Source organism: Tenrec ecaudatus, chromosome 15 (genome assembly GCF_050624435.1).
Source record: "Tenrec ecaudatus isolate mTenEca1 chromosome 15, mTenEca1.hap1, whole genome shotgun sequence".
NCBI classification, from domain to species: Eukaryota; Metazoa; Chordata; class Mammalia; order Afrosoricida; family Tenrecidae; genus Tenrec; species Tenrec ecaudatus.
In genome coordinates, this window is record NC_134544.1 from 73,711,130 (window position 1) to 73,737,276 (window position 26,147).

A 26,147-nucleotide genomic window follows, 5' to 3' on the forward strand; every position below is an offset into this window, starting at 1 on the left:
TTTATTAGAAATGATTATGACACAATTTTTAAAATGAGCTGCTATTAATAGGGCACAGTTCTTGCACAGTAAATTCAAACAAAATGAAAAAATAGTTAACATGAAAAAATCCAACAGGATAAAAATCATTTACATACTTAGAATTTGGTCCCAAGAAACTGTTCTATGGAGGTCTGAGGATTAATCAGGGCCACTCCGAAAAGGATCGAATGAAAAGCTTTACTGGAGCTGGCCGCACTCCAAAAACACTCTCCAAAGCCCTCTGTGACACTGTGCCCTGTAACAATAACAGGCAGGCCACCCCCACCTGGTCAAGAATGGGTGCCATGTAACACTAACAGGCAGGTCCAGTCCCCCCCCCCCCACCCCCTGTCCGTCCCCATGTCAGAAATGGAAAATCTTTGAATTGCAGCCTGCCCAGGATGTTTACGCTCCAAGAAGCAGCCTAGCCTACCTACAGTATAGTTTGGCAGACCACTGGGGACAAACTGACCTTAAATGTAAAACTTACTTTGTTAGACTTAAAAACTGTTTTGTTTCACTTTTCTGAGAATGCTTTGCCAGTTTCACACAAGAACTTGCCGTCCCCCTCCCCTTGCTTGGCAAGACGCCCCACAAGGAAGTATAATAACTTCCCTTTGAAGCTGTTCGGGGCACTAGCCTTACAGTCTGAGCCTGTGTCAGTTGCTGGTGAGAGCCCAGATTCGAATTTGTCTGAATAAAGCTTTACTGTTTCCATCTGTTTCAGTGAGTGGTCTGGGCGAGGGTCTCGCTAGCTAACACCCTCTGCCTGAGGGCCATGTTACCTACAACTTTGCTTCCTGGTCAGAAGTCGTTCAATGAGGTTTACTCTACGTGGGACTGCAATTCCAGTGAGGACTCAGTCTGTGAGGGCTTCTGGGGCCATTAGTGCTACGGTACCCTTTTTCAAAGGAAGGTGCTGAGAAGTTAAGCTCTAACACAGACCTCGGTCAGCAGTGGAGCAGCCTGATGACTGCAAGGCTGGCCTCTCCTTTCGGTAAAGGAAGAAGGAAGGAAGGAGGAAGAGAAAAAGGAAATACTATGTACATTTCTTGAGAAATGATATTTGCCAATCACTGCCAAATTCCTTAAAAAAAAGAAAGAACGAGAGAGAGAAAAGGAACAATAACAATGGACTTACCATCTCTGGGAAAAGTTATCTTTATGCCTTCAATAACTAATCTTTTGTGGCAAGATTCTATTTGTTGTAAATATAATAAATAGCTAGAGGGAATCTGACTACAGAGTAAGAACAACCATGAACATTGAACAATCTGTTTGAGCCCATTCCCCAACCTGCTTAACTTTGTGTAACAATGCAGATCCCACAGCTTGTCGAGCTTCCCCTTGGATATGGGATGTTGTCACAGAATGTCAGAATACCTCATTTATTGCCAGAATTATTCTGCATTTTCCTTCCTGAGACTCTGCCTCTGTTGAGCCCTTTCCTCAGAAAAATATCCCTTTACACCCCATACGTATCAGTTTTCACTAAACCTGGCCAGGCTAGCATGTCCACCTTCAGGTCACAGATCACATGGAAGAGAAGAACTTTGTTCAAGGAACCAAAAGTCACCATAGATACGTCACCAGACCAAATAAGACAACATTTGGAACCAAGAACTACAAAGATCCTATCTTGTAAAGAATCGTAACCCCACCCTAATTTGTATTCACTGACCATCCCTGTGAAATGTGTTAAACATTCATCATCCTATACATTGGCATGCTAATTTATTGGAATAGTTGCCTAAAACTGTGAACTTGGTCCACTGTCTTCTTCAGGAGCTTTCCTTGGGGAATCTTCCTGCTCAGTCCTTGCTCGCTCCAAGGAAAGCAGACCCCTGTCACTGTCATGCAGCTCCTGTCTTTGTTTCTCAGCAAGAGTCATGTTGGTAACATGCCACACATTTCTTTTTTTTGTAAATTGTTTTATCAGGGACTCCTACAACTCTTATCACAATCCATACATACATCAGTTGTGTAAAGTACATTTGTACAGTCATTGTCCTCATCATTCTCAAAACACTTGCTCTCCTCCTAAGCCCCTGGCATTCGCTCCTCATTTTTCCCTTCCCTCCCCAGCCCCCTTCTTCATGAACCCTTGATAATTTATAAATTATTATTTTGTCATATCTTTCCCTGTCCGACGTCTTCCTTCACCCACTTTTCTGTCGTCCATCCCCCAGGGAGGAGGTCACATGTAGATCCTTGTACTCGGCTCCCCCTTTCCTGCATGCTTTTCACACATTTCTTTTTCCTGAGTGCTTTTCAACATAAAATAATAATTTATCTTCTAGAGTCGCTATGAGTCAGAATCAGCTGTATGGCAGTGAACTTCACGTTGGTTTTTCCCAAAGAAGATGATGGGGTCATCCTTTCGCTTTTCAGTGTCTGAGAAGGCTAGGAACATCTTTACTTTATTTCATAGGCTTCTAATATGCAAAGTACCTCATCCATTTCCAGGTGAAATTGCAAGCACAGTGAAAAATGTTACATCATGAGCAGAGTTCTGTAGGATCCACTGACCTTGTCCATAAGTCATGAATTTCCTGTGGAGAGTCTTCTGCCTAGTGGTTACTTCTCACAAGTCGTGTCAAGATTCCAAAAATAGGTTGACATAGGATTCCGTTACTTGTCATCAGTGATTATTTTCCCTGTTCCCAGTTTTCCAAGACTAGGACCCAGGAGTGATGAATCCCTCACAGATCCTCTCACTAAGCTTCGCTGTGTCTGATGACTCCATGTTGCCAGAGCTGGAACTCCCAAAACCTGCAGAAGAGTTTGTAGTAGTCTGTGAACAATATATTCTAGTAGAAGAAACCCCGCCCATCGCTAAGGAACTGATGCTCAAGCTCCAGAATGCCCACCAAGCAGTTCTCGCTGCAGCTGAGCACAATGACCCCGAGGGCACAGCGGTCCATTACTGTGTGAGAGCAACAGTGAGAGGACTCAGTGCTCTTACAAACACAATGTCCCTGATATAATGACAGTGGTCTATAGGGATCACATGGTTTTAGAAAACACAGGGTCAAGTCTTCTGGAGCCAGAGCAATAGGGAGGCACAGGACCATCCTGTCAACCTCTAGGGTTTCCGTTCCCTCCAAAATATTTGCTCCATTAATGACATGTTCCTTAATATTCATAACAATACCCCAAAGATATTGCAATTTTCATTAATTTGTAGATTTTATTCATACACTAAATCACATGTGTGCAAGTATACCTTTTTATATATAAATGTTGTTTGCATCATTGATAGCTATGTCATGTATTTAAGGATTTTATATCCTGGATTGGTGTATTGGTGCGATAGTTTATTGTGCCAGCCTGGCCGATAAACACAAGTAGGATTAACTGAAGGGCAGAGGGCTAAATGGCTCGGTGAGTCTCACCTTGCTTGTTCTGTTCCTCAGTTTAAAGGGGTACACTACCTGTGGGATGCCTAGCCTGTGGACTGTGTCGCTGTAAGTTGAGGTCCCTTTAAGCCTACACGATTGGAATGCTCACCTCTGGAGCTGGGGACCGACAGTTGATGACAGTTGGGGACCTGCCTTGCTGTTGGCTGCCTGGAGATATATAGCCCAGCTCTCTCTACAGAAGGGGACTGGCAACTGGCGACTCTCAAGCGTTAAAGGACTGCTAGTGCCTCACTGCTTTATAATTTAACTGTTAATTCCTTATATTATCTATCTGTATATAATTTAACGGTTCATTTCTTCTATTATATATCTATCTTTATAAATATATTTATATATAATTACTAGCAATCTGGTTTGTCTCTCTAGAGAACCCTCTCCAACACAATGGGACTGAATGAAAATGAAAGCACCCAACTCGTAGAGACCCTATAGACCCTGTGGATTGCCAAGACAGTAAATATTCCCCCATCGATAGTTTTATTGGCATCTATTCGCATATCATACAACTCAATAGTTCAATCACATCAAGAAGTGTTGTACAATCATAACCACATCAGTTTTAGACCATTTTCTTCAGTCTTGTACTAATTGTTATTAGTTACCCATGTCCCCCATCCTCCTTGCGATACCCCTAAGTAACTATTCATCTAGTTACTGCTTCTATAGGTTGACCTACAATGGATTTCATATACAGAATAACATTGAAACAAATAAACAAAATAAACTAACAAGAGTAACAAAGTAAAACATAACCTCAATAGAAAAAAAGCAGAAACTATTAAAAACGAGAACTTAAATGGATCCTAAGGGAGAACAAATGATAGGGTGCTAAATATGCTTTCCGATGCATTATGCATGTTAGCCAGGCTATTCACCTCTCTGGTCCATGGTCAAGGATGATTCACCAGGGGCTTCATCCCTGTGTATTTCCCCTCCACTTTTTAAAAACTAAAAACTGAAACAGCTTTAAAATGGGCCGACAGGGCGATGTAAATGAAGGAATGGCATTGATTTGCAGGAGGCTGTGGATGACAGTAGACATTTGCAGCTCCACACATAGAGGAAGCCTCCATTGAATGCCCTCCAGTCACAGTTGGGTGTGAATAGCCGGGTGATCAGTCAGAGGGCATTGCAAAGTCCATTGTGCCACACTAGTTAGGTCAAAATATAATCTCTTATCTGAGACTATAAATCAGTGGTTCTCAACCTTCCTGATGCTGCTTTTCATACAGTTCCTTATGTTGTGGTGACCAGTAACCATAAAACTATTTCCATTGCTACTTCATCGCTGTCATTTTGCTACTGTTATGAATCATCATGTCAATATCTGATATGAAGGATGTATTTTCATGGTTACAAATTGAACATCATTAAAGCATAGTGATTCATTAACAAAAGAGAGAGAAAGAAAATGAAAGCACAACAGAACAAACTGTTGGACTTAACTGAGGAGCACTTTGTGAGCTATTTGTAGCAACAAACATCTGTATCATGTTGAAATACAACTCGGATGTTAATTACCTCAGTTTCCAACTAATGGAACTCGAAAAAGGTGAGTATGCCATATCATAGCTTAGCAGGGCAGGCAGGAATGAATAAATATAAAAACACAAATAATTACAATAGAAGGAACACAATTAGTGAGCCAATTAAACTAAAGCTGACTCTTTGAGAAGATGAAGTCAAGTGAAAAATGGCCAGTTTTCCCAATCATGACAAGAGAAGGAGAACCGGAATCCGCTAGGTCAGAAACCAGAGGAGACACCGCTCTTCAGGTTTGCTGGACATGTTTTATGAAGAACTCCATGCCCACAGTTTTAAAATATCATTGGACTGGGGAAATTCCTTGGAAGGAAAGAAAACCAATAATGTTCCCACTCAAGAAACAGGTAATGGAGTCGTCCACTATCATCATGTGTATTCACATCTTAAGGGGGAAGGAGAGAGGATGCATTGCAAGCTCTCATACCACAAAGGTTGTTGTATATGTAATATAAAGTTTGTAAAATAAAAACTACTTTTTTAAATAATTGATAGTATGTAACAAAGAAATGCTTTATAAACAACCAGTTTGAGTGCTCTATTTTCCTTTGAGGGTGTTGTATTTCTCCAAGTCTGAGGGAATGCTCTGGCCCATGGTCTCTACTCATCCGTGTCTAAATATCAGGGGACATGCAAATGCAGCTCTCTGCCTGCTGATAAACTGGCTACAGTTTATTCCACTTAAAACCTTTTATTGCTGTCAAATTTCAAAAATTATTATTTTTTTCTTTTTTTAATTTTAACAATTTATTAGAGGCTCATACAATTCTTATCACAGTTCATACATATACATACATCAATTGTATGAAGCACATCTGTACAGTCTTTGCCCTAATCATTTTTTCTCCTCTTTTCTTTTTTTACATTTTATTAGGGACTCATACAACTCTTATCACCATCCATACATATACATACGTCAATTGTATAAAGCACATCCATACATTCCCTGCCCCAATTATTCTCAAGGCATTTGCTCTCCACTTAAGCCCCTTGCATCAGGTCCTCTTCAAAAATTATTTTATTAGGGGCTCATACAACCCTTTTCACAATCTGTACATACATCATTTGTGTCCAGCACAATCGTAAGTATGTTGCCATCATCATTCTCAAAACACCTGCTTTCTACTTGAGCCCTTGTTATCAGCTCCTCATTTTCCCCTCCCTCCCCGCTCCCCCTTCCCCTGAACCCTTAATAATTTATAAATAATTATTATTTTATCATATCTTACACCATCTGACATCTCCCTCACCCAGTTCTCCACTGTCTGTCCTCCAGGGAGGAGGTTATATGTAGAACTTGTCATCTGTTCCCCCTTTCTCCCTCACCCTCCCTCCACCCTCCTGATATCGCCACTCTTACCACTGATCCTGAGGGGTTCGTCTGTCCTGGATTCCCTGTATTTCCAGTTCTTATCTGTGCCAGTGTACATCTTCCGGTGCAGCCAGTTATATAAGGTAGAACTGGGATCATGATAGTGGCGGGGAGGAAGCATTTAAGAACTGGAGGAAGATTGTATGTTTCATCGTTGCTACACTGCACTGTGACTGGCTCGTCACCTCCCCACAGCCCTTCTGCAAGGGGATGTTCAATTTCCCCCAGATGGGCCCTGGGTCCCCACTCTGCACTCCCCCTCATTCACAATGCTATGATTTTTTGTTTGTCTTTGATGCCTGATACCTGATCCCTTCGATGCCTTGTCATCTCACAGGCTGGTGTGCACATACGATGTGGGCTTTGTTGTTTCTCAGTTAGATGGCCCCTTGTTTATCTTCAAGCCTTTAATACCCCGGATACTAAATCATTTGATAGCCGGGCACCATCAACTTGGTTCACAACTTTTGCATATGCACCCACTTTGTCCTCAGCGATCGAGTCGGGACAGGCCAGTGTGCTTCTTCCATGTGGGTTTTGTTGTCTCTCAGATAGATGACTGTTTGTTTATCTTTAGGTCTTTAAGACTTCAGGTGCTATATCTTTTTGGAGCTGGGTACTATCAGCTTTCTTCACCACATTTACATGTGCACCAATTGTCTTCAGCGACTTCAGGTGCTATATCTTTTGGTAGCCGGGCACCATCAGCTTTCTTCACCACATTTGCTTGTGTACCCATTGTCATCAGCGATTGTGCCAGGAAGGTGAGCATCTCAGACTGCCGAATTGTTAGAACAAAGTGTTCTTTTGTTGAGGGAGTACTTGAGCAGGGGCCCACTGTACATCTGTTTCCTTAATAATAAACCTATAAATAAATCTACATAGATTTATTCCCCCCTTGTCATATATAAATATATTTGCATCTTTATATGCCTGAATTTAAATCTCTATGACTATCCTTTGCCTCCTAGTTCTTTCCTCTGTTTCTTTGTACTTTCCTCTTGTCCCACTGTCATGTTCTGCCTTCATTTGAGCTTTAGGAATTACTCTTGGTTACATTGCCCTTGATCCAGCCCTGACAGACTTCCCACACCCTCCTTGACACTCACTGATTTTGGATCCCTTGTTATTCCCTTGTCCCTGGGCTTGTTAACACCCTCTTCCTTTCCCCCGCTCCCCCTACCCCCATGTCCCTCCGGAACTGTCATCACGTTGTTCTCTCTTGTGGCTTGTTTATGCCACCTATCCTTCCAGGTAGACATGTATGTACTATCACAAGACTGAGTACCACGAAGCAACAACAAAAAGTAAAACAATAGTTACAACAACAACAATACACACGCATACATACATAAACATAGGACTAGTTCAGGGTCTGCTGGCTTTCCTTCATGGGTGCTTTCCAGTCAAGTCTGATGGGGTGCCATGCCCTGGCACTGCCTCTATCCCTGGGGACTTCATTGCTCTGCATCCCCTGCTGCTCTGCTGCATGACCCCAGGGGCTGGCTTCGGCATGGTGGTCTGATGGTGGGCACAATTCCTGCTCTGTGTCTCTAGTGTTGTTCCCAATGGTGCTATGGGTCAATGAGGAACACTGTGTCCCATGGTTGGGCTGGCCGAGTAGTCATTTCTGTGCAGTGCTTTTTTGAGCAAGAACATTGTCCTCAGGGCTTGGTGAGCCAGAATGTGTGTCACTCTTCTTTTTTTCCTCCCTAAGCCCCCTCGTTGGCTCCTGTGTGCTCTGACCAGACCAGTCCCTCTTCCCCTCTTTTTGAGCTGTACCGTCAGTGCTATCCTCTGAAGTGAATTCTTCTTGGGGGGAGGGTGGTGCTGTACACTTAGTTGGTAATGGGGCTCCTCCCCCTCACCCCGCCAGGCCTCTCTATCAGTTCCCTACTTCAAGTCAGTGTGTTACATTTTGTCTTGGAGCTCCAGGTTGAAGTCTTGTCTCTCTTTCCCTGGGGAAACCCAATCAACACCCTCCCCCTGTGAGGGTTAGTGCCCTGTTCCCCCAGGAAATCTGTCTTATTTTAATTTCATGGTTATACCTCTGTTATCTCATAATTCAAAAGTTGTATTGTAACAGTAGGAAACATTCTCACATGCAGAAAAAGCAAGTGTTCCTATGTCAGGTGTCCCAAGCATCAAAGTTCTGATGAAGCTCAAGAACAGAGTTTACATTAAGACTCAGGCAACTGAAGTCCCTAGAAAGGGATAATTGTGAAGTGTGCCCTCATGACTGAAGGTTGGTGGTTTGAACCCACTCAGTGATGCTTTAGGATGCAGGGCTCATGATCTGCTCCTTGCTGTTGTTAGGTACCATCGAAGTGCCTCGGGCCCATAGGGACTGTATGCACAATCAAACCAAACACTGCACGGTCCTGCCCCATCCTCACAATTATTTCCATGCCTGAGCCCATTAATGGAGCCACTGTGTCAATCAGTCTGTTAGAGAGCCTTCTTCTTTTTCACCACTCCTCAGCTTTATCGAACATGAGGTCCTTCTCCAGGGCCTTGTCTCTCCTGAAAATATGTTCAAAATATATAAGACAAAGTCTTGCTTTCTTGCTTTGAAGGAGAACTCTGGATTTACGTCTTCCAATACAGATCTGTTTGTCCTTTAAGCAGTCCATGGTAATAATAATATTCTTCTCCAGCACCACAATTAAAATGCATTTATTGAAATATATGGGCCCATGTTATCAGCAGCAACAGAACTCAGCTTTAAATAAATATGACTGCTGAAGGGGTCTCTCATGGCCTGTACTTAAAACATGAGGGTGCAATTATACTTCCCTCCCCTCCATATTGTAACGACATATTTCCATCTCTTTAATGGAGCCTGAACCATCACAGCTCACAGGAACACTAGTAGAAGAGCATCTAAAGAATTCACAAGTGAAGAACAGATCTGGGAATCTCACTAAATGTATTATTAAGGGTTCTCTAACCAAAACCAGGACACTTATGATTTTTTATGGATAGATACAGCAGGAAGGATTATAACAGCTAATTAGTCCACACCGCAGTACAGAGGGCTCAGTTCAATTCACTTCCATGGAAGTTAATATGGAAGCAGACAGCTGAGTCTTGCCTCTGGCAATGCAGGTAGTCAGGCAACAGGCAGCAAACAGCAGGTGGGGTCACCAGCAGCCCAGGAGATTAGCGAAGAAGCTGTGGATGGGATATAGAACTCAAGCAATGCAAGAGACGGGATCTGACAGCCTCAAGCTCAAGCCATGTGTACACCAGCAGCATGGCAAAGCAGGTCTAGAAGGTACCTCAAGTTCTAGCAACAAGATCCATGGATTGCATTCCCACAAGTAGTGTAGCTCACAAGTTGAGGCAGAAAACTAGCTAAAGCTGTTGCACACTGATCCCCAGAGAGCAAGGGGGAGGGGGGCGCGAGGCTTGCTGAGCCTACTGTCAAATCAAGCGACCTTATAAATCCCATGTGTTCCTATTTACTAGGTTGGCACATTAAGCCTACCTGTCACCCCAGATCTGGTCCAACTCGTGCATCTGCAGCTGGGACAGGAGGCCTCAGGACAAGGGAGAATCCAGTGAACCATTGGGTAGGGTGAGGTATTTCCAGAACTTTGTGTCTGAATCCCTGAGCTACTTACATTTGTGGGCTGCCACCAAGAAAAATAGTGACACAAGCATGTTCCATGCTCTTGTGAATAAAGTCCAACAGTCCCATATATATTACACCAACTTATAAAGAGCATGAATATAAATAAATGTATTCTGAGGCTCCACCTGATAGAGTAAGTGGAGATGAGTGTCAGTGGCACCTTTGTAAGAATCGGCTCCTCTGGGAGTTGAATGTTGGCTGAACCCTCAGGAGAACACAATCCTCTACCTGTGTTTTCCATTCACCAAGCCCGGGGTCCTCTCCATCTAGGCCAAGCTTGATGCTAAATGAATTGTTCAAAGAGGTAGAAAAATCCAAGGGGCAGGAAGCTTTAGGAATAAGGTCCATGATGCCCAACTCCCAGGGATTTACAGCTTATAAAACATCCATCATTTCCATTTTTCCATAATGTCATGGTACATTGAACATATAGTCCAAAGTTTGAGGATCATTGAAATCTATCGATCATGTTGAATTTAAGAGGAGGCATGATTCAACGTCTGCTAAATATCGGAATGACTGAGCGAGTCACCAACAGGGAAAAAGATCACTTCCCGTAAAATAACTGTACTGCTGAAGAGATTTAAAACTTACTGTGGAGTACAAAGTATTCACATCACTCTAAAGCAATTTAATGATTTAGAAGGTTTCCATTAATAAGTTGTGGGGATAGTTGTTCAGCCCTGCTCATACTTTTTCTCTGCACACAGTTGGATATCTACAGCAACCTCTTGGACTTGAAGACTCTTTCCTCATAGGTCAGATGTGAAGAACATAAACTTTCCTCAGCACACAAATAATGGCAACTTGAAGAAACAATTTTATTAACTTTTTCTTCAAATGGGTTACGTATAAATCATGTGTTTTTTCTGTCTTCCTGGGTTCTTTTAGTGGATTTTGGACATATAGAGGCAAATTAGGAAAGGCTGCATTAAGGGAAATTATTTGAGCAATTTGAGGCAGTAGAATTCCGTTCTGAACGATGTCAGATTACAATATTCATAAGGGATAAGACGACTGTGCAGAGATGACCTCTGCACCAGGAGGCAGAAGAAGCTATGGTGGGTATCTGCTCCTATGAAGATGCACATCCTTGGAAAACCAAAGGACATTTCAACTTGGCTCTACAGAGACACTGTGAATCAAAATAAACTCCATAGCAGTGTTTAATTTTAGGGGCTTACAAGGAGGCCAATTCTATTGAAAAATAAACTGAGCATTCCATGCCCAGGTTATGTGTCACTGAATCTTGAGATTGTGGCTGAGATCATGCGAAATAAATAAATAAAATGCCTCTATGTCCCTACTCCCAGTGAAATATTGAGGATTTGGTTACTCCACTAAACTTCAGTCTGAAAAGACATACATTAAGACAAACAGAAATGACACAATGTATTAATTTCTCAGAGACTCTCCTGATTTAATTAATTGTGTAATTGCCTTCCTGAACCAGAGAAAGCTTTCTCTGACAACCAAAATTTACAAGAAACACCTGTGTTAACGGGGCTCTTGGTTGAAGTCATAACTGGACTTCTTGCTTCATCATTGAACAGTGTTTTAAGCAACTCCACTTGACTCACACACACCTATGGATCAAAGGGTCATAGGTCAATGCCATCCTGCTATTAGATATTACTGCCCTTGAAGGACCCAGACTCTTGGTCATAAACTGGATCCCAGAGAGTACCATATTTAAGGAATTGCACCGTGTCAATCCCTGAGATTAACTCTTCCCAAGCAGGTCGTGCTTTCGGCATTCATTAATGAATGATACAGGAAGGGTCAAGAGAATGTGGAAAGAGTACCCAAATCTCTGTACCAAAAAGAACTAGTCTATATTCCACCATTTCAGGAGGTAGCATGTGAGCAAGAATCAATGGTGCTGAAGGAAGAAGTTGAAACTGCACTGCATGCATAGCCAAAACCAAGGCTCCTGGAGTTAGCCGAGCACCCAATCGAAATGCTTCAGAAGAAGCACTGAAAGCACTCACTCATCTATGCCAGGAAATGTGGAAGGCAACTACTTGGCCAACAGCCTGGAAGAGATACATATTTATGCCTATTCCAAAGGAATGGGGTCCAGTAGAATGCTCAAACTATAGAACAATATGATTGCTATTGTATACAAGTAAAATTTTGCTTAAGATCAAAGAACACTAGTTTCAGCAGTACATTGACAGAGGACTGCCTGAAGTTGATGCTGGATTCTGAAGAGGATTTGACACAGGGAGACCATTGCTGATCCTAGATGCATCTTGGCTCAAAGCAGAGACTACCAGAAAGATATTTACTCATGTTTCATTCACGATGTCAAGGCATTTGTCTGAGTGTACCATAGTAAACTGTGTTTATCTTGAGAAGAATGGTGTGTTAGTCTGGGTAGACTAGAGAAACAAATTCATAGACTCGTGTGTAAGAAAAAAGTTTTAAACAAAACAAAATAAAGAGGTTTATACAAAAGAGAAGTTGAATATTGAAGAAACATCCTAGCTCAGTCCAGATCAAGTTCATAAATCTGTGATATTAGCCCATATGGCCAATACCAATCTATAAGTCCTCTTCTGACTCATGAAACACATGCAATGATGCCAGATGTGGGAAGATCACAGATCAGTGGGTTGGAAGTTTTCTGGATCCAGTGTAAGCATCTCAGTGCTGGTAGGGGTCTCTACATGGTTTTTCTGGCTCCAGAGGTCTGGTTGCATCAGGATAGGCCCATGTGGCTTCTCCAGCTCACAGGGTGTAGCACTATGTGTCTTCTCAGTAGAGAGTCTCCAAAGGAGTGTGTAGTAAGAGAGAATCTCTCCCACCTCCAAGGAGGAAATTCAGGAATCCCCAGAATTCTTAGGAGAAAGAATACAGACGCCTCATTAGCTATGACCTGATTGACAGACTAGACTCCACCCCTTCACTCTTAATCCTCTCAAGCTCCTAATTGACACCAGATTATGTAGCTACCACAAATGGGAATTCCAGAGCAATTCCTTGTGCTTATGAGGAATTTTCACATGGATCAAGAGGCAACTGTCCGAATAGAACACGGGAATGAATAGAACAAGGGATTTAAAACCTGTGTGGTTTAAAATCAGGAAAGAGGTGTCTTAGGGTTCTTTCCTTTCACCATACTTGTTCAACCTATATGATGAGCAAACCATCAGAGAAGCTGGCTTATATGAAGAAGTATGTGGTAACAACATTGGAGAAAGGTGTGGGGAGAGGTCAAACGCTTACAGACATTCTCCCCAGGGTAGTTAGGCAACCAGACTATATGGCAGGCCTCACTCCCTGCTACAGGGGACATAAACTATTCCTCCTTGAGGCCTGAGACCAAGCGTTCACACCCTACTGATAATGGTTCCCATGGAGATCTAGGGAATAGGTGAAAGTTAGGCTGCCATCCTGAACCTAGGATCTGCTCATCTTGTCACATGTATAACCCCAATCCCTCCCCTTCCTATTGCATGTATGTCCCTAGACCACCCCTCTCTCATTACTTTATTACCTATAGGACAGCCCCTTCCAGTGACGTATGTCCTCACCTGTAATTAGGGGGCTTGCGTGTCCCCAGAGAATATAAAAGGGGCCAGGGCTACCATTTAAACTCTCTCTCTCACTCACTCCACGTGGACCATCAAGTGGGGCAGAGGTCAGCATGCTACCATGAAGCATGTCTGACTCCCATTTACTTCAATACTTCACTTCTATCTCTCATGCTCTCTATAACTTTACTATGATGTTTAATTATTATCACTGTACAATTGCTCCTACCGGACCCATAATGATGTGTTAGGGGCTGGCTTCCCCTGACAGAAAGGTTTATTACCAACCTTCAGTATGAAGCTGACAAACTTGCCTGATGAAAGTGAGGAGGGTTGAAGCACTTGCTGATGAAGAGCAAGAATTTCAGCCCTCAGTATGTATTACAAGTCGATGTAAGGAAGACCACAATGCTCACAACTGGAACAATAGGTAACATCATGATAAATGGAGAAAAGGTTAAAGTCTTATTTGGATTCACAATTAGTGCTCATGGAACAACAGTCAAGAAATCAAAACATGTATCGCTTTAGATAAATCTGCGGCACAAGGCCTTTTTAGAGTATTACAGAGAAGTGCTGTTCCTTTGAGGACTAAGGTGCTCCTGACCCAAGCCATTCCCCATTGCATCATATGCTTGTGAAACTTGGATATTGACTAAGGAAAACTAAGAATCAATGCATTTGTATTGTGGTGCTGAAGAGGAACACTGTAACTATCGTCGACTGCTAAAAGGACAAACAGATCTGTATTGGAAGACGTAAGACCAGAGCACTCCTTAGAAGTAAGGATGGCAAGACTTCATCCTACATACTTTGGAAATATTGTCAGGAGAGACCAGTCCCTGGAGAAGGCATTGTGTTTGATAAAGCTGAGGAGTGGCAAAAATAGGAAGCTTTATTTTGTTTTCCTTTAAAAAAACATCATTTTATTGGGGGCTCTTACAGCTCTTACAACATTCGATACATCAATTGTATCAAGCATATTTGTACATATGTTGCCATCATCTTTTCCAAGACCTCTTCTACTTGAGTCCTTGGTATAATTTTCTCTTTTTTTCCCTCCCTTCTCCATCCTCCCTTCCTCATGAATCATTTATCAATCATTTTTGTTATTATTTTGTATCGTACAATGTCCTTTGTGTCTCTTCACCCACATTTCTGTTATTCGTCCCCTTAGGAGGGGGTGCTATATATCCAACCTTGTGATGAGTTCCCCCTTTTCCCGCCGTCCCGGGCCATCCCCCTACTCTCATGATGTAGCTACTCCCACTACTGTTCCTGAGGGGTTTATCTGTCCTTAATTCCATGTGCCCAGAGCTCTTATCTGTACCAACGTGTGTTCTCTGGTCTAGTCAGATTTGTAAGGTAGAACTGGGTCATGGTAGTCCAGGGGGAGGAAGCATTAAGGAACTAGAGGAATGCTGTGTGATTCATCTGTGATATACTACACCTGGAACCATTCCTTCCTTATAACCCTTCTGTGGGGAGATATGCAATTGATATCCAATTGTCTACAGATGGGCTTTGGGTCTCCACTCCAACCCCTCTTGTTTGCATCGATATAGTTGTTTGTTTTAATCTTTTGATACCTGATACCTGTTCTCATTGACATCTCGTGATCACACAGGGTAGTGTGCTTCTTCCATGTAGGCTTATTTGCTTCCCTGCTAGATGGCTGTTTGTTTGACTTTAAGCTTTTAAGACCCCAAATGTTGTATCTTTTGATAGCTGGGCACCATTCACTATCTCCACCACATTTGCTTATACACCCATTTTGTCTTCAGCAATCGTGTTGGGAAGGTGAGTATCAGAGTACCAGGTTATCAGAACAAAGTGTTCTTGTGTTAAGGGAGGCCTTGAGTAGAGACCCAAAGTCTGTCTGATATCTTAATATTTAACATATAAATACATGTACATTGGTCTCTATCCCTTTCATTAAACATTAATATATTTACATATATACATGCCTATAGTGATACTTCTGTAAATAGCTTTTGCCTCCAATTTCTTTCCTCTACTTCCTTTCACCTTCCTCCTATCCCACAATCATGCTCACCCACCATTTGACTCTCGGTAATTCCTCTCGGATACATTGCACTTGCCAGGCATTATACACCCTCCTGTTCCCTGATCTGTGAGTTTGTTGGCTCCCCATTCCCCCTCTCCACCACTTCCTCTGCCCTGTCCCCCAACACAGCTCCCACTGCTGGTTACATTGTTTTCTCTTTGGGATTGTTCATCCTGCTTATTTTATATAGAGACATAGGGCAAAAGAAAAGCAAAAATAAACAAAGCAAAACGAATACTTACCTGGCAGGGGAGATACCATGATCACGAAGGTGGTTTTCCCAGGGCGAGGTTTATTCATCCATTGCATTCCGGATGTGCTGACCTCTGCGATTTCGCCAAATGTGAGAAAATAGACTGCATCATTTGTGGTAGTGGGGGACTGCAGATCAGGTCTGATGAGGTGCCAAGCCCTGTCCCCCAAGTCAGAAGTCTATTTTCAGGATTCCTTGGGGACTTGGTTACTTTGCTGCCCTGCTGCACTTCCTTTGATTTCACCCCGCGGTGTATGGGGCAAACTGGGCACACTTTCTGCACAGTGTCTCCAGTGCTGTCTCCAGTAGCACTAGGGTTCAGCGAAGGAATCCCATGTCTCCTGGTGGGGCCAGCCACACGGTCCTCTGTGTGGATTGGCTGCTCCAAGCAGGGATGTCATCCCCAGGGTTTGGTGGGCCATGATGAGATTCTCACTCTCACTCTCACTCTTGCTTGCTCTCTCCCTCATAGTTTGGGTCTGGACCTCATCGTGTGGGTCTGGACAGATCAGCAAAGAGCAAGGTTCTTGAGAAGATTGATTGACACAATGGCTCCATCAGTGGGCTCAACCCTGGCAATAATTATGACGACGGCACGGGACCGGGCAGTGTTTGGTTCAATTGTACATTGGCTATGGGCCGGAAGCAATTCGATGACACCTAACAACACAGAGCAGATCATGAATCCTGTGTCCTAAGACATCACTGGGTGGGTTTAAACCACCAACCTTTCAGACATGTGTGTACACTTCATCATTTGCATCATGTAGAAACCTCAGTGGCCCTGAGTCTAATTATAAAATCTATCCTTGAGCTTTATCAAAACTCTGGTGCTGGGGGCACCTGTCCGGGTCTTTTTTCCCTCCATAAGGCACAGGCGCTTTTACTGCAGGTGAGAATATTTCCTACTTTTACAATACCACTTTTGAATTTGGAAACACCAGGGAAGACTACAAAACCAGTAAATAAAAATGGAGAGATTATCTAGGAACACAGTGAGACAGAGCAGAATCCCCAAACTGAAACCATCTACAACTGCTCCTTGGCCTGATCCTGCGCTCTTCGGGTCCTGAGCGCCCCCTGGAGTCCAGTCTCTTCCCTGCAGAGGAGGTTTGTGTCTGGGCTCTCACTGACTTCCCACATTGTGTCTCTTACATTAATGCATGATCATTTCCTCGACATTCATGCTCTTTCTAATCATCTGCAGAAAGAGAGTGTTCTTAGAGTTGTCTCTGGAGATGGTGAATTGACGCTTTGCTCAGTCTGTGTATAATGTAGTCCCACCAGAATAACTAATGTATACAACCCACTGCAGGCCCTTCACTGGAGCCTGATGGGATCAATGCATTTCACAACTATTGAAGGTGAATCCAGACGCTGCACAGGAGAGTCTCCGAGACACCCCACCACCACCACGACTTTCTCAGATCGCCCCCAGATGGTGCTCACACTGGACACCTACAAACACAGAAACACCACGATTAGAGGACACATACACAAACAAATGTACTCGATATTAAACACACACAGCAAGGGTCTACAATGATTACCACGTAAAATGGACAAAGATTGGTGCAAAAGTAGTTTTGTGTATTTGTATTATTAATAGTTATGATATGTATTGATTGAATTTTATATCCTGGATGGCTGTATTGGACTGAACAAAAAATGAAAGCACAACAGAACTGTGGGATTCAACCGAAGAGAACCTTGTGGGCTATTTGTAGCAACAACCACCTGTATAGTGTCGAAATCAAACTGACGTTAATGACCTCATTTTGCATCTAATGGAATTAGAGAAAGATGAGTGTGCCACCGCCCAGGTTTACAGGGGAAGGGGTAGGGGTGCCAGGAAATAATTAATATAAGATCTCAAGTAAATGAAATAGAATGAACACCATCAGTAAGTCAATTAAACAAAAACTGACTCTTTGAGAAGATGACCTCGAGTGATAAATATCCAGTTTTCATGATCATGACAGAAGAAAGAGGATGCAATTCTACATGCTTTCTGAACAACCTCATGCCCACAGCTGTATATATCACAAAAATGGAGGGATTTCTTGGATGGCAAGAAAACCAATAATGTTCCTATGCAAGAAACAAACGATGGCGCCGGTCACCATCATCATGGGTATCTACATCTTAAGAGGGACGAGAGGCTTTTTGCTGGATCTAACTTGGCAACCTTTGCTTCTTTGGACTTAAGCCAATGGCCTGCCATCTGACCTGCCCATTTTGGACTCATTTTCCTGTCTAGTCACAAACCTGACCTGCCAACCTGCCATTCACCCTTCTCCGCAGCCTGTGGTGTTCCTGCCCATCCTGGGTTCGTTAGCCCCTGAAGTGTAACTTCATGTAATTTAGTGGCAGTGTAATTTAGAGTCAGAAAGGGGAACTATGATTTTGGTTTGTGATCATTAAGACTCCTTTAAACTGTGAACACATTTTTTAGAGTACTGACTGCATAGCAGAGTGGGTGAGTTTGATCATAAGCATTAGATAGATATTTTATTTATTTGTTTAAAAGATAATTTGACTGGGGGGCTCTTACAGCTCTTATAACATTCCATATATCAATTGCATCAAGCATATTTGTACATATGTTGCCATCATCATTTCCAAAACATTTTCTTCTTGAACTCTTGGTATTAGCTCTTCTTTTTCCCCTCCCTCTCCCACCATCCCATCCTCTTGAATTCTTGATCAATTATATATTGCTTTTATTATTTTATATCTTACACTGTCTCTTGTCTCCCTTCACCAACATTTCTGTTATGTATCTCCTTCGGGGGTTGGGGAGAGCTATACAGCCAACCTTGTGATGGGTTCTTCCTTTCTCTCCCTCCCTCCTCCCCAACCATTCCCCTCTCCTCATATTGCTACTCCCATTACTGTTCCTAAGGGGTTTATCTGTCCTGAATTCCCTGTGTCAAGAGCTCTTATCTGTACCAATGTGTGTTCTCCAGTTTAGCTAGATTTGTTAGGTAGAACTGGGGTCATAAAAATTAAAAAAAAAAAAGAGGGACGAGAGAGGATTCATTGTGAGCTCTCACACCACAAAGGTTGGTGTGTGTAATGTAAAGCTTATAGAGTGAAAACTACTTACAAACTCATATACAACAATAAAGTACATGTCTCAGAGCTCTGTTTTACCTTGAGAGTGCTTGTGCTTCTCTGAGTCTGAGGGAGAACTCTTGCCCATATTCTCTACTCATCTGCTTCTAAATATCAGAGGACATGAAAATGCAGCTCTCTGCCACTGATAAACCAGTCAGAGCCCCTGATGTGGGAGATCTCAGAGGACAGTCCCAGTCTCTGGGGTCTCTGGTGTTACCATTTCTGCCCAGAAGCTAGTCCACAAGACTCATAATGAATTTTACACCAAACGTGGCATTCATTCTGGCCATTTTACATGGTAATTGTTGTACACCCTGCTGCTGTGTGTATAATTGTGAGTGCATTTGTTTGTATGTGTGCCATCTAATCACGGTGCCTCTGTGTTTGCAGGTGTCCAATGTGAGGTGAAGCTAGTGGAGTCCGGGGGTGACCCAAGAAAGCCTGGGGGGTGGTCTTCATGAAGTATTCAGTGATTTCTTCATGAAAGCGAGAATCGAGCAGGGCCATGTTTTAAGAACTAACTATTCTTGGATTGGGGCAAGAACTAAGTAGGAGCCCAAAATCCATATGCTAGCCCAGGGGTCCTCAAACGTTTTAAACAGAGGGCCAGTTCAAGGTCCCTCAGACCCGTTGGAGAGCTGGACTATAGTTTTTTTAAAAAAAACCCAACTATGAACAAATTCCTATGCACACTGCACATATCTTATTTTGAAGTAAAACAAATGGGGCAAAAACACACGGTGGGCTGGATAAATGTCCTGGGCGGGCTGCATGTGGCCCACGGGCCGTAGTTTGAGGATGTCTGTCAGCTAGCCCATGGGTTTAATAACTCTGATTTACTTTTGCGGTCATGTTATGATAAAACCAAAACCCCAAACAAACAATAACAACAAAAACACACAAAGAGCAGAAAGAAACAAAAAAGCAAAGAAACAAAAGAGAAAATCATTGTCAATCTTCCTCTAGGGTATAAGGCAATTGCACTGATAAAATTCAGCAATTTATTCAATGACAGATGTTTTCCCCCAATCTATGGGCTCTCATTTTGCTCTCCTGATAAAATCATTTTTTAAAATTAAAAAATAATTTTTGTTATTGTATTTGCAATACATAATTCTGTTGAATACTGCCAAAAATGTTACAAACTTTTAATCCTCATTGTATACATTAATGAAATGAATTTCAGAGCAGTTAAGTATCTTGCATGTGCTTACATAACTTATAAATAGCGTGTATGAGATTGAAAACTAATGCATTCTGATTCTAAAAATTATTCTCCTAACTTCCAAGTCTACATAACTAAGCTGTCAAGGCACTTCTGGCGAAGTTTCCTTATTTATTTATTTTTTATAAATTATTTTATTGTTCTTACAGCCCTCCTAACTGTAAGAACAGTTGATGTATGGAATGTCAGAAGAGTTCTTACAGCTCTTCTAACATTCCATACATCAATTGTATCAAGCATATTTGTGCATATGTTGCCATGGTTTCCAAAACATTTTCTACTAAAGCTCTTCTTATAAAACCCTCTTTTTCCCCCTCTCTCCCTCTTTGATCAAATATATATATATCTCCTTTGATCAATTGTATATATATATCCTTTGATCAAGTATATATATATATATATATATATATATATATATATATATACAATTTTTTTAGTAAGCCTTGCAAGTGCATGGCCTCAAAAAATTAGTTTATGACTCAGAATTGTTCCTCTCCATGGAAATCTTTAGTAAAAGGCAAAAGATTTATACGATCTGAAGAGAAACCAGAGTATGCTCAATTATATTTTGTTATTGTTAATTTGTATCTTACACTGTCCGTTGTCTCCCTTCACCCACATTTCTGTTATCATCCCCTTTGGAGGTGGGGCGGCTATATATCCAGCCATATGATAGGTCCCCCGTTTTTTACCCTTCCCCCTACCTGATCATCCACCTAGCCTCATTACATCACTACTCTCATTATTGTTCCTGAGGGGTTTATCTTTCCTGAAGTCCATGTGTCGAGCGCTCTTAGCTGCACCAATATGTATTCTCTGGTCTATCCAGATTTGTAAGTTAGAACTGGGTTACGGCCTTGCGGGTAGGGAGCGAGTATTCAAGAACTAGATGAATGATGTGTGATTTGTCGGTGCTATACTGCACCTGGGTTGAATCATCCCTTCCTTATACTACTTCTGAGGGTGTGGGTGGTATCCAATTATCTACAGATGGGATTTGGGTTCCACTCCAACCCCCCTCTCTCAAATCAATATAATTGTTTGTTTTGGATCTTTTGAGACCTGATGGCTGATCCCATCAACACCTCATGATCACACAGGCTGGTGTGTTTCTTCCATGTGGGCTCATTTGCTTCCCTGCTAGATGACTGCTTGTTTGACTTGAAGCCTTTAAGACTCCAGACGTTATATGTTTTGATAGCTGGGTACCATCCGCTCTCTTCACCACATTTGCTTATGCACCCATTTTGTCTTCAGCAATTGTGTCGGGAAGGTGAGTATCAAAGAGAGCCAGGTAATCAGAACAAAGTGTTCTTGGGTTAAGGGAGGCCGTGAGCGAGGCCCAAATTCCATCTGCTATCTTACACCTTTTCATATAAATATATGTTCATTGGCTTCTATCCCTTTCATTATAAATTAATATATTTACATATCTATAGACCCATAGCTATACCTCTATAAATAGCTTTTGACTCCTATTTCTTCCCTCTATTTCCTTTCACCTTCCTTCTATCCCACTATCATACTCACCTTCCATTTGGCTCTCAGTATTTCCTCTTGGATACATTGCTCTTCATAAAACCCTACTCGGGATTATACACCCTCCTCACCATCAATTTTAGATCTCTTGTTTTTCCCTTTGTCTATGAGTTTGTTGGCTCCCCACTCTCTCTCCCCGCCCCATCTTCTTCCATGTCCCCCCTGAACTGCCGGTCCTGTAGTTTCTCTTTGGGATTGCTCATCCTGCCTATCTTATATAGACAGACAGAGGGTGGAAGAAAAACCAAAACATAATAAAACAAAAACAAAGCAACAACAAAAAATAATAGATAGTTCCAGGTCTGTCTGGTGACCCTAATGTATTTTTTCCGATCAAGTCTGAAGAGGTGACAAGCCCTGTACCCCAGGCCAGAAGTCTATTTTCAGGATTCTTTGATGACTTGGTTACTTTGTTCCCCTTACTGTCCAGGTACACTCCCTTTGCCTCTCACCCCACTGTGCATGGGGCATATCAGGTACACTTTCCTGCACAATGTCTCCAGTGCTGTCCCTTGTACTGTTATGGGTCAGTGATAAAATGTCTTGTCTTGTGGTGGGGCAGGCCCTACGGTGCTCTCTATGCTCTGAGCATGATGTCGTCCCTGGGGCTTGATGTGTCATGATGAAGTTCTTTCTCTCTCTCTCCCCCTTAGTTCGGTCCTGTGTGGTCTGGACAGAGCCACCTCTCTCCCCAGGCTATATCTTCAGTGTTGTCCTCTGTATTGCCTTCTGGGGAGACGGTCAACATAGATCGACTTGGGTTGTTCTTACAGCTCTTATAACAATCCATACATCAATTGTATCAAGCATATTTGTACATACATTGCCATCATTATTTACTAAACATTTACTTTTTATGGACACCTTAATATCACTTCCTCTTTTTTCTCTCCCTCCCCCAACACCCGCGTGACTCTTTGATAAATTATGTATTATTATTTTCTTATCTTACACCGACCATGTCTCACTTCCCACAGTTTCTGTTGTTTGTCCTAGAGGGGGTGTGTGTGGTTTATGTGTCAATCATTGTAATCAGTTCCCTCTTCTTCCCCTCCTCTTCCCACCCTCCCACCACCCTCCTGGTATCGCTACTCCCATTCCTTTTCTTGGATTCCGTGTTCATGGGCTCTCATCTCTTATATGTACCTGTGCACATGCTCTGGTCTAGCCCGCAGTGAAAGGAAGGACTGGAGTCATGATAGTGGGGAAAGAGGAAGCATCAAGGAACCAGAGGGATATTGTGTGTTTCATTGGTGCTATTTTGAGCTGTGGTTGACTCATCCCTTTCCTTGTGACCCTTCTGAATAGATGTCCTATTGTCTACAGATGGATTTTGTGTCTCTGCTCTGACCAACCTGGCATTCTGTGATGCTCACACTCCCAGCACAATTGCTGAACACAAAATGGGCACATAAGCAAGGGTGGTGAAGAAATCGGATAGTGCCAGGCTATCAGAAGATATAGCATCTGGGGTCCTAATGACTTGAAGTTAAACAAGCAGCACTCTAGCAGAGAAGCAACTAACCCACATGGAAGAACACCATCTGTGCTATCATGAGGTGTCCACAGGATCAGTTGACAGGCAATAGAAAACCCCAAACAAATAAAAAACCATATTGTTGAGAATGAGGGGTCACGTTTATGATATAATTTAAAATACCATGGCTTGGGTCAGGTACACCATATTCCTCAAGGTAATATTTTTATTATTAAAATTTTAAAGATATATTTTGCAGCAGATTCACCAAACGCAATATGTCATTAAGTTCGGTTTGAGTTGATTTAGTTTAGTCTAGTCTAATTTGATTTAGTTTAATTTAGGACCCAATTGCAGTAAAATCCTGAAGAACTTCATTTTTTACTATTTTAATGGGTAAATACATAGAACACTTAAAATGCTTATGTAGGAGATGTTTGTTTCATTTTCCTCATTAACTTTGTTCATTAAATCATTTATTATAGTGGTCTCAATTCAGGAATATTAATTGTATCCTTTACATTTAAAAAAATTATTTTATTGGGGCTCATATAACTCATCGCAATCCATACATACATCAATTGTGTAAAACACACTTATACATTCGTTGCGTTCATCATTCTCAAAATTTGCCTTCTGCTTCGGTTCCTGGAAGCCGATTTTCCTTTTTATCCCAACCCCTTTCCTCCCCACTCACCCCTCCTGTATCCTTTATATTTTTATACAATTCTAAGTTATATATTTTATTGTTCATAGTTGTCCAGATTTTTGATGTATTGAGAACATTTTCATTTCATATTAGGCATTTCCAGTTATGTCTTTTACAATGACACTCTGCAATTTTTCAATGATGTATAATGATTTCATAACTTGGGGACACATACCCATGGTAATGACCTTTATAAAACAGAAAACATTGCTGTGTGCACTTTATTTTGCTTTTAGATTTACAGTCGTTGATCACCTGAAAGTTACTTATGTTAGTATGCTGCCCTGTACCACCCTCAGAGTTGTTCTATTCATTTCAATAGGAACATTTTTAATAGAGTTTTGCTTTCCATCTTGAAATGCCCTAATTATTTTGTAATGTATACAATTATATTAACTCTGTTGTAATGTTTTATCTTATATTTGAAATAAAAATGTCATATTTCCAACCTGGCAATAACAAGTAGAAGAATTTAACTGCTGTTAACTTACATACATCACCTATTGAGCACCAATTCTCAAGAGTCTTGGCAAAGAGTGCATTGGGAGGAATGGTTGAGGAGTTGAAGCAGGCCTGAACTCAGTCTTACAGATATCAGCATTTTGGGATGCTAGTTTAGCGGTTGATTTTCCTTCTTCCCTCTTTTCATAGATTCCCTGGTTGAGTAGTGGTTATGCATTGGGCTGCTAGCTGCAAGTTCAGCAGTACAAAACCACCAGCTATTCCATGAAGACAGATGAGGATTTCTAGTCCTTTAGAGAGTTACAGTATCTGAAACACTCAAAGACAGTTCTTCCCTGTCCTATAGGGTCACTTTCACTTGGCATCTATGCAATGTCACTGAGTTGAGTTTGGTATATTTCAACTTATGGATAAAAGCACTTTATAATTACTGTGCATAGTTTATGTAGCTTTATTTTTAAATGATTTGAGGAGAATGGCAGCTTGATTATATTATAAAATTATATTCGCTGTTGTGAAAAAGCTGCCAGATTGTTCTAATGTGACGGTAACATTTGGTAGTTTCTGGCACTCTACATCCTCACCAGTCTTTCATGGTATCAGTCTGTCTTTTGAAGCAGAAGCACAATAGTAAACTTGCGTTACTAATTTATTGACCATTTAACTTGCAATTCTTAATGATAGTTGATGGACCACGACATTCCACATGCTTGCTTGCTAACTTTGAAGACATCAGATCAGATCTCCCCATTTCATCAATTTTGTAATTCGGATTTTAGCTAATTATGTAGTGTCTTTCTTTGAAAATCATTCAGAATGTGGCACTCCTCAACAGCTCATCATCTTCTATTCCTGGATGACATTCACGGAGTATAGAGCCCAGCCACTTTAGTAAACTATTTAATCACTGATGCTCAAGAGGGTCTTCTATTTAAATATAAAAACAAAATCATTTAAATGAAATATTCCCGATATAGTTGCACACTCAGGATAAAATAAAGGCCCCATGTGCTGAAGCGAGATCTTTGCTTTAACCCTGGCATAACTCCCATCTTGCAGCCTTAGGCAGCATGAGAGAGTATATGTGGGAGTATATATGAGTACAGTCTCAGAAGCTGATGTCTTACCCAGCAATAAAGATTGGCAAGGAGGCACTGCATTGGCCAGCATTAGACCTTCTCTTTGATGCCAATGTTTTCATCCCAAAGTCATGAAATAACCAAGTAGTTGTCATTTTAAGCTGCAAAGAACTATGCCTGATTTCTCTACAACAGTAGAAAACTGGATAATTTTGATAGCCCTTTCATTGGGCCCCTATTTTTCTACAATTTCCAAGTTCCAAAAATTGGAAAGTTCTGTGGGTATATTGATTAAATTACTGACCATGATTTGGAGCAGTGGGAAAAAACAAAAACAACATATGGAATATAGAGCCCAAGCAACGCTTCTTCAATGTGGAAGGAAACTGCCAGCATATACGGGTACTTTGTAGTACACGTGATAAAAACGTCATTTACAAAGGGTTACTGTGGGAGTTATATAATCATTTGTCAATTTTATGATTAAGAATGTAGGGGTGGAGTCTAGCCTGTCAATCAGATCATAGCCAATGCGGCTTCTGTGTGGGCATGGCCTTCTCATGAGAATTCTGGGAAATCCAGTATTTCATCCTTGGAGGCAGGAAACACTCTTTCTCACTACTTCACAGCTTGGGAGACACCGCAGCTGAGAGGACAAATTGACCCATCCCGTGCAGCCCTG

At 41.8% G+C, this 26,147-nt stretch overlaps 1 protein-coding gene, 1 non-coding gene and 1 pseudogene across 2 annotated transcripts in view; 2 read left to right on the forward strand and 1 right to left on the reverse strand.

The window, feature by feature from the left end:
- Positions 1-26,147, forward strand: part of LOC142427514 (large ribosomal subunit protein uL14-like) — a 159,071-nt gene that overhangs the window by 118,405 nt on the left and 14,519 nt on the right. The gene's annotated exons all lie outside the window — the stretch shown is intronic.
- LOC142428242 (U1 spliceosomal RNA) lies at positions 15,836-16,023 on the forward strand (annotated as a pseudogene).
- On the reverse strand, positions 20,639-20,754 carry LOC142428275 (U5 spliceosomal RNA). The gene has a single exon (XR_012780201.1). It is a non-coding gene; the product is annotated as a U5 spliceosomal RNA (small nuclear RNA).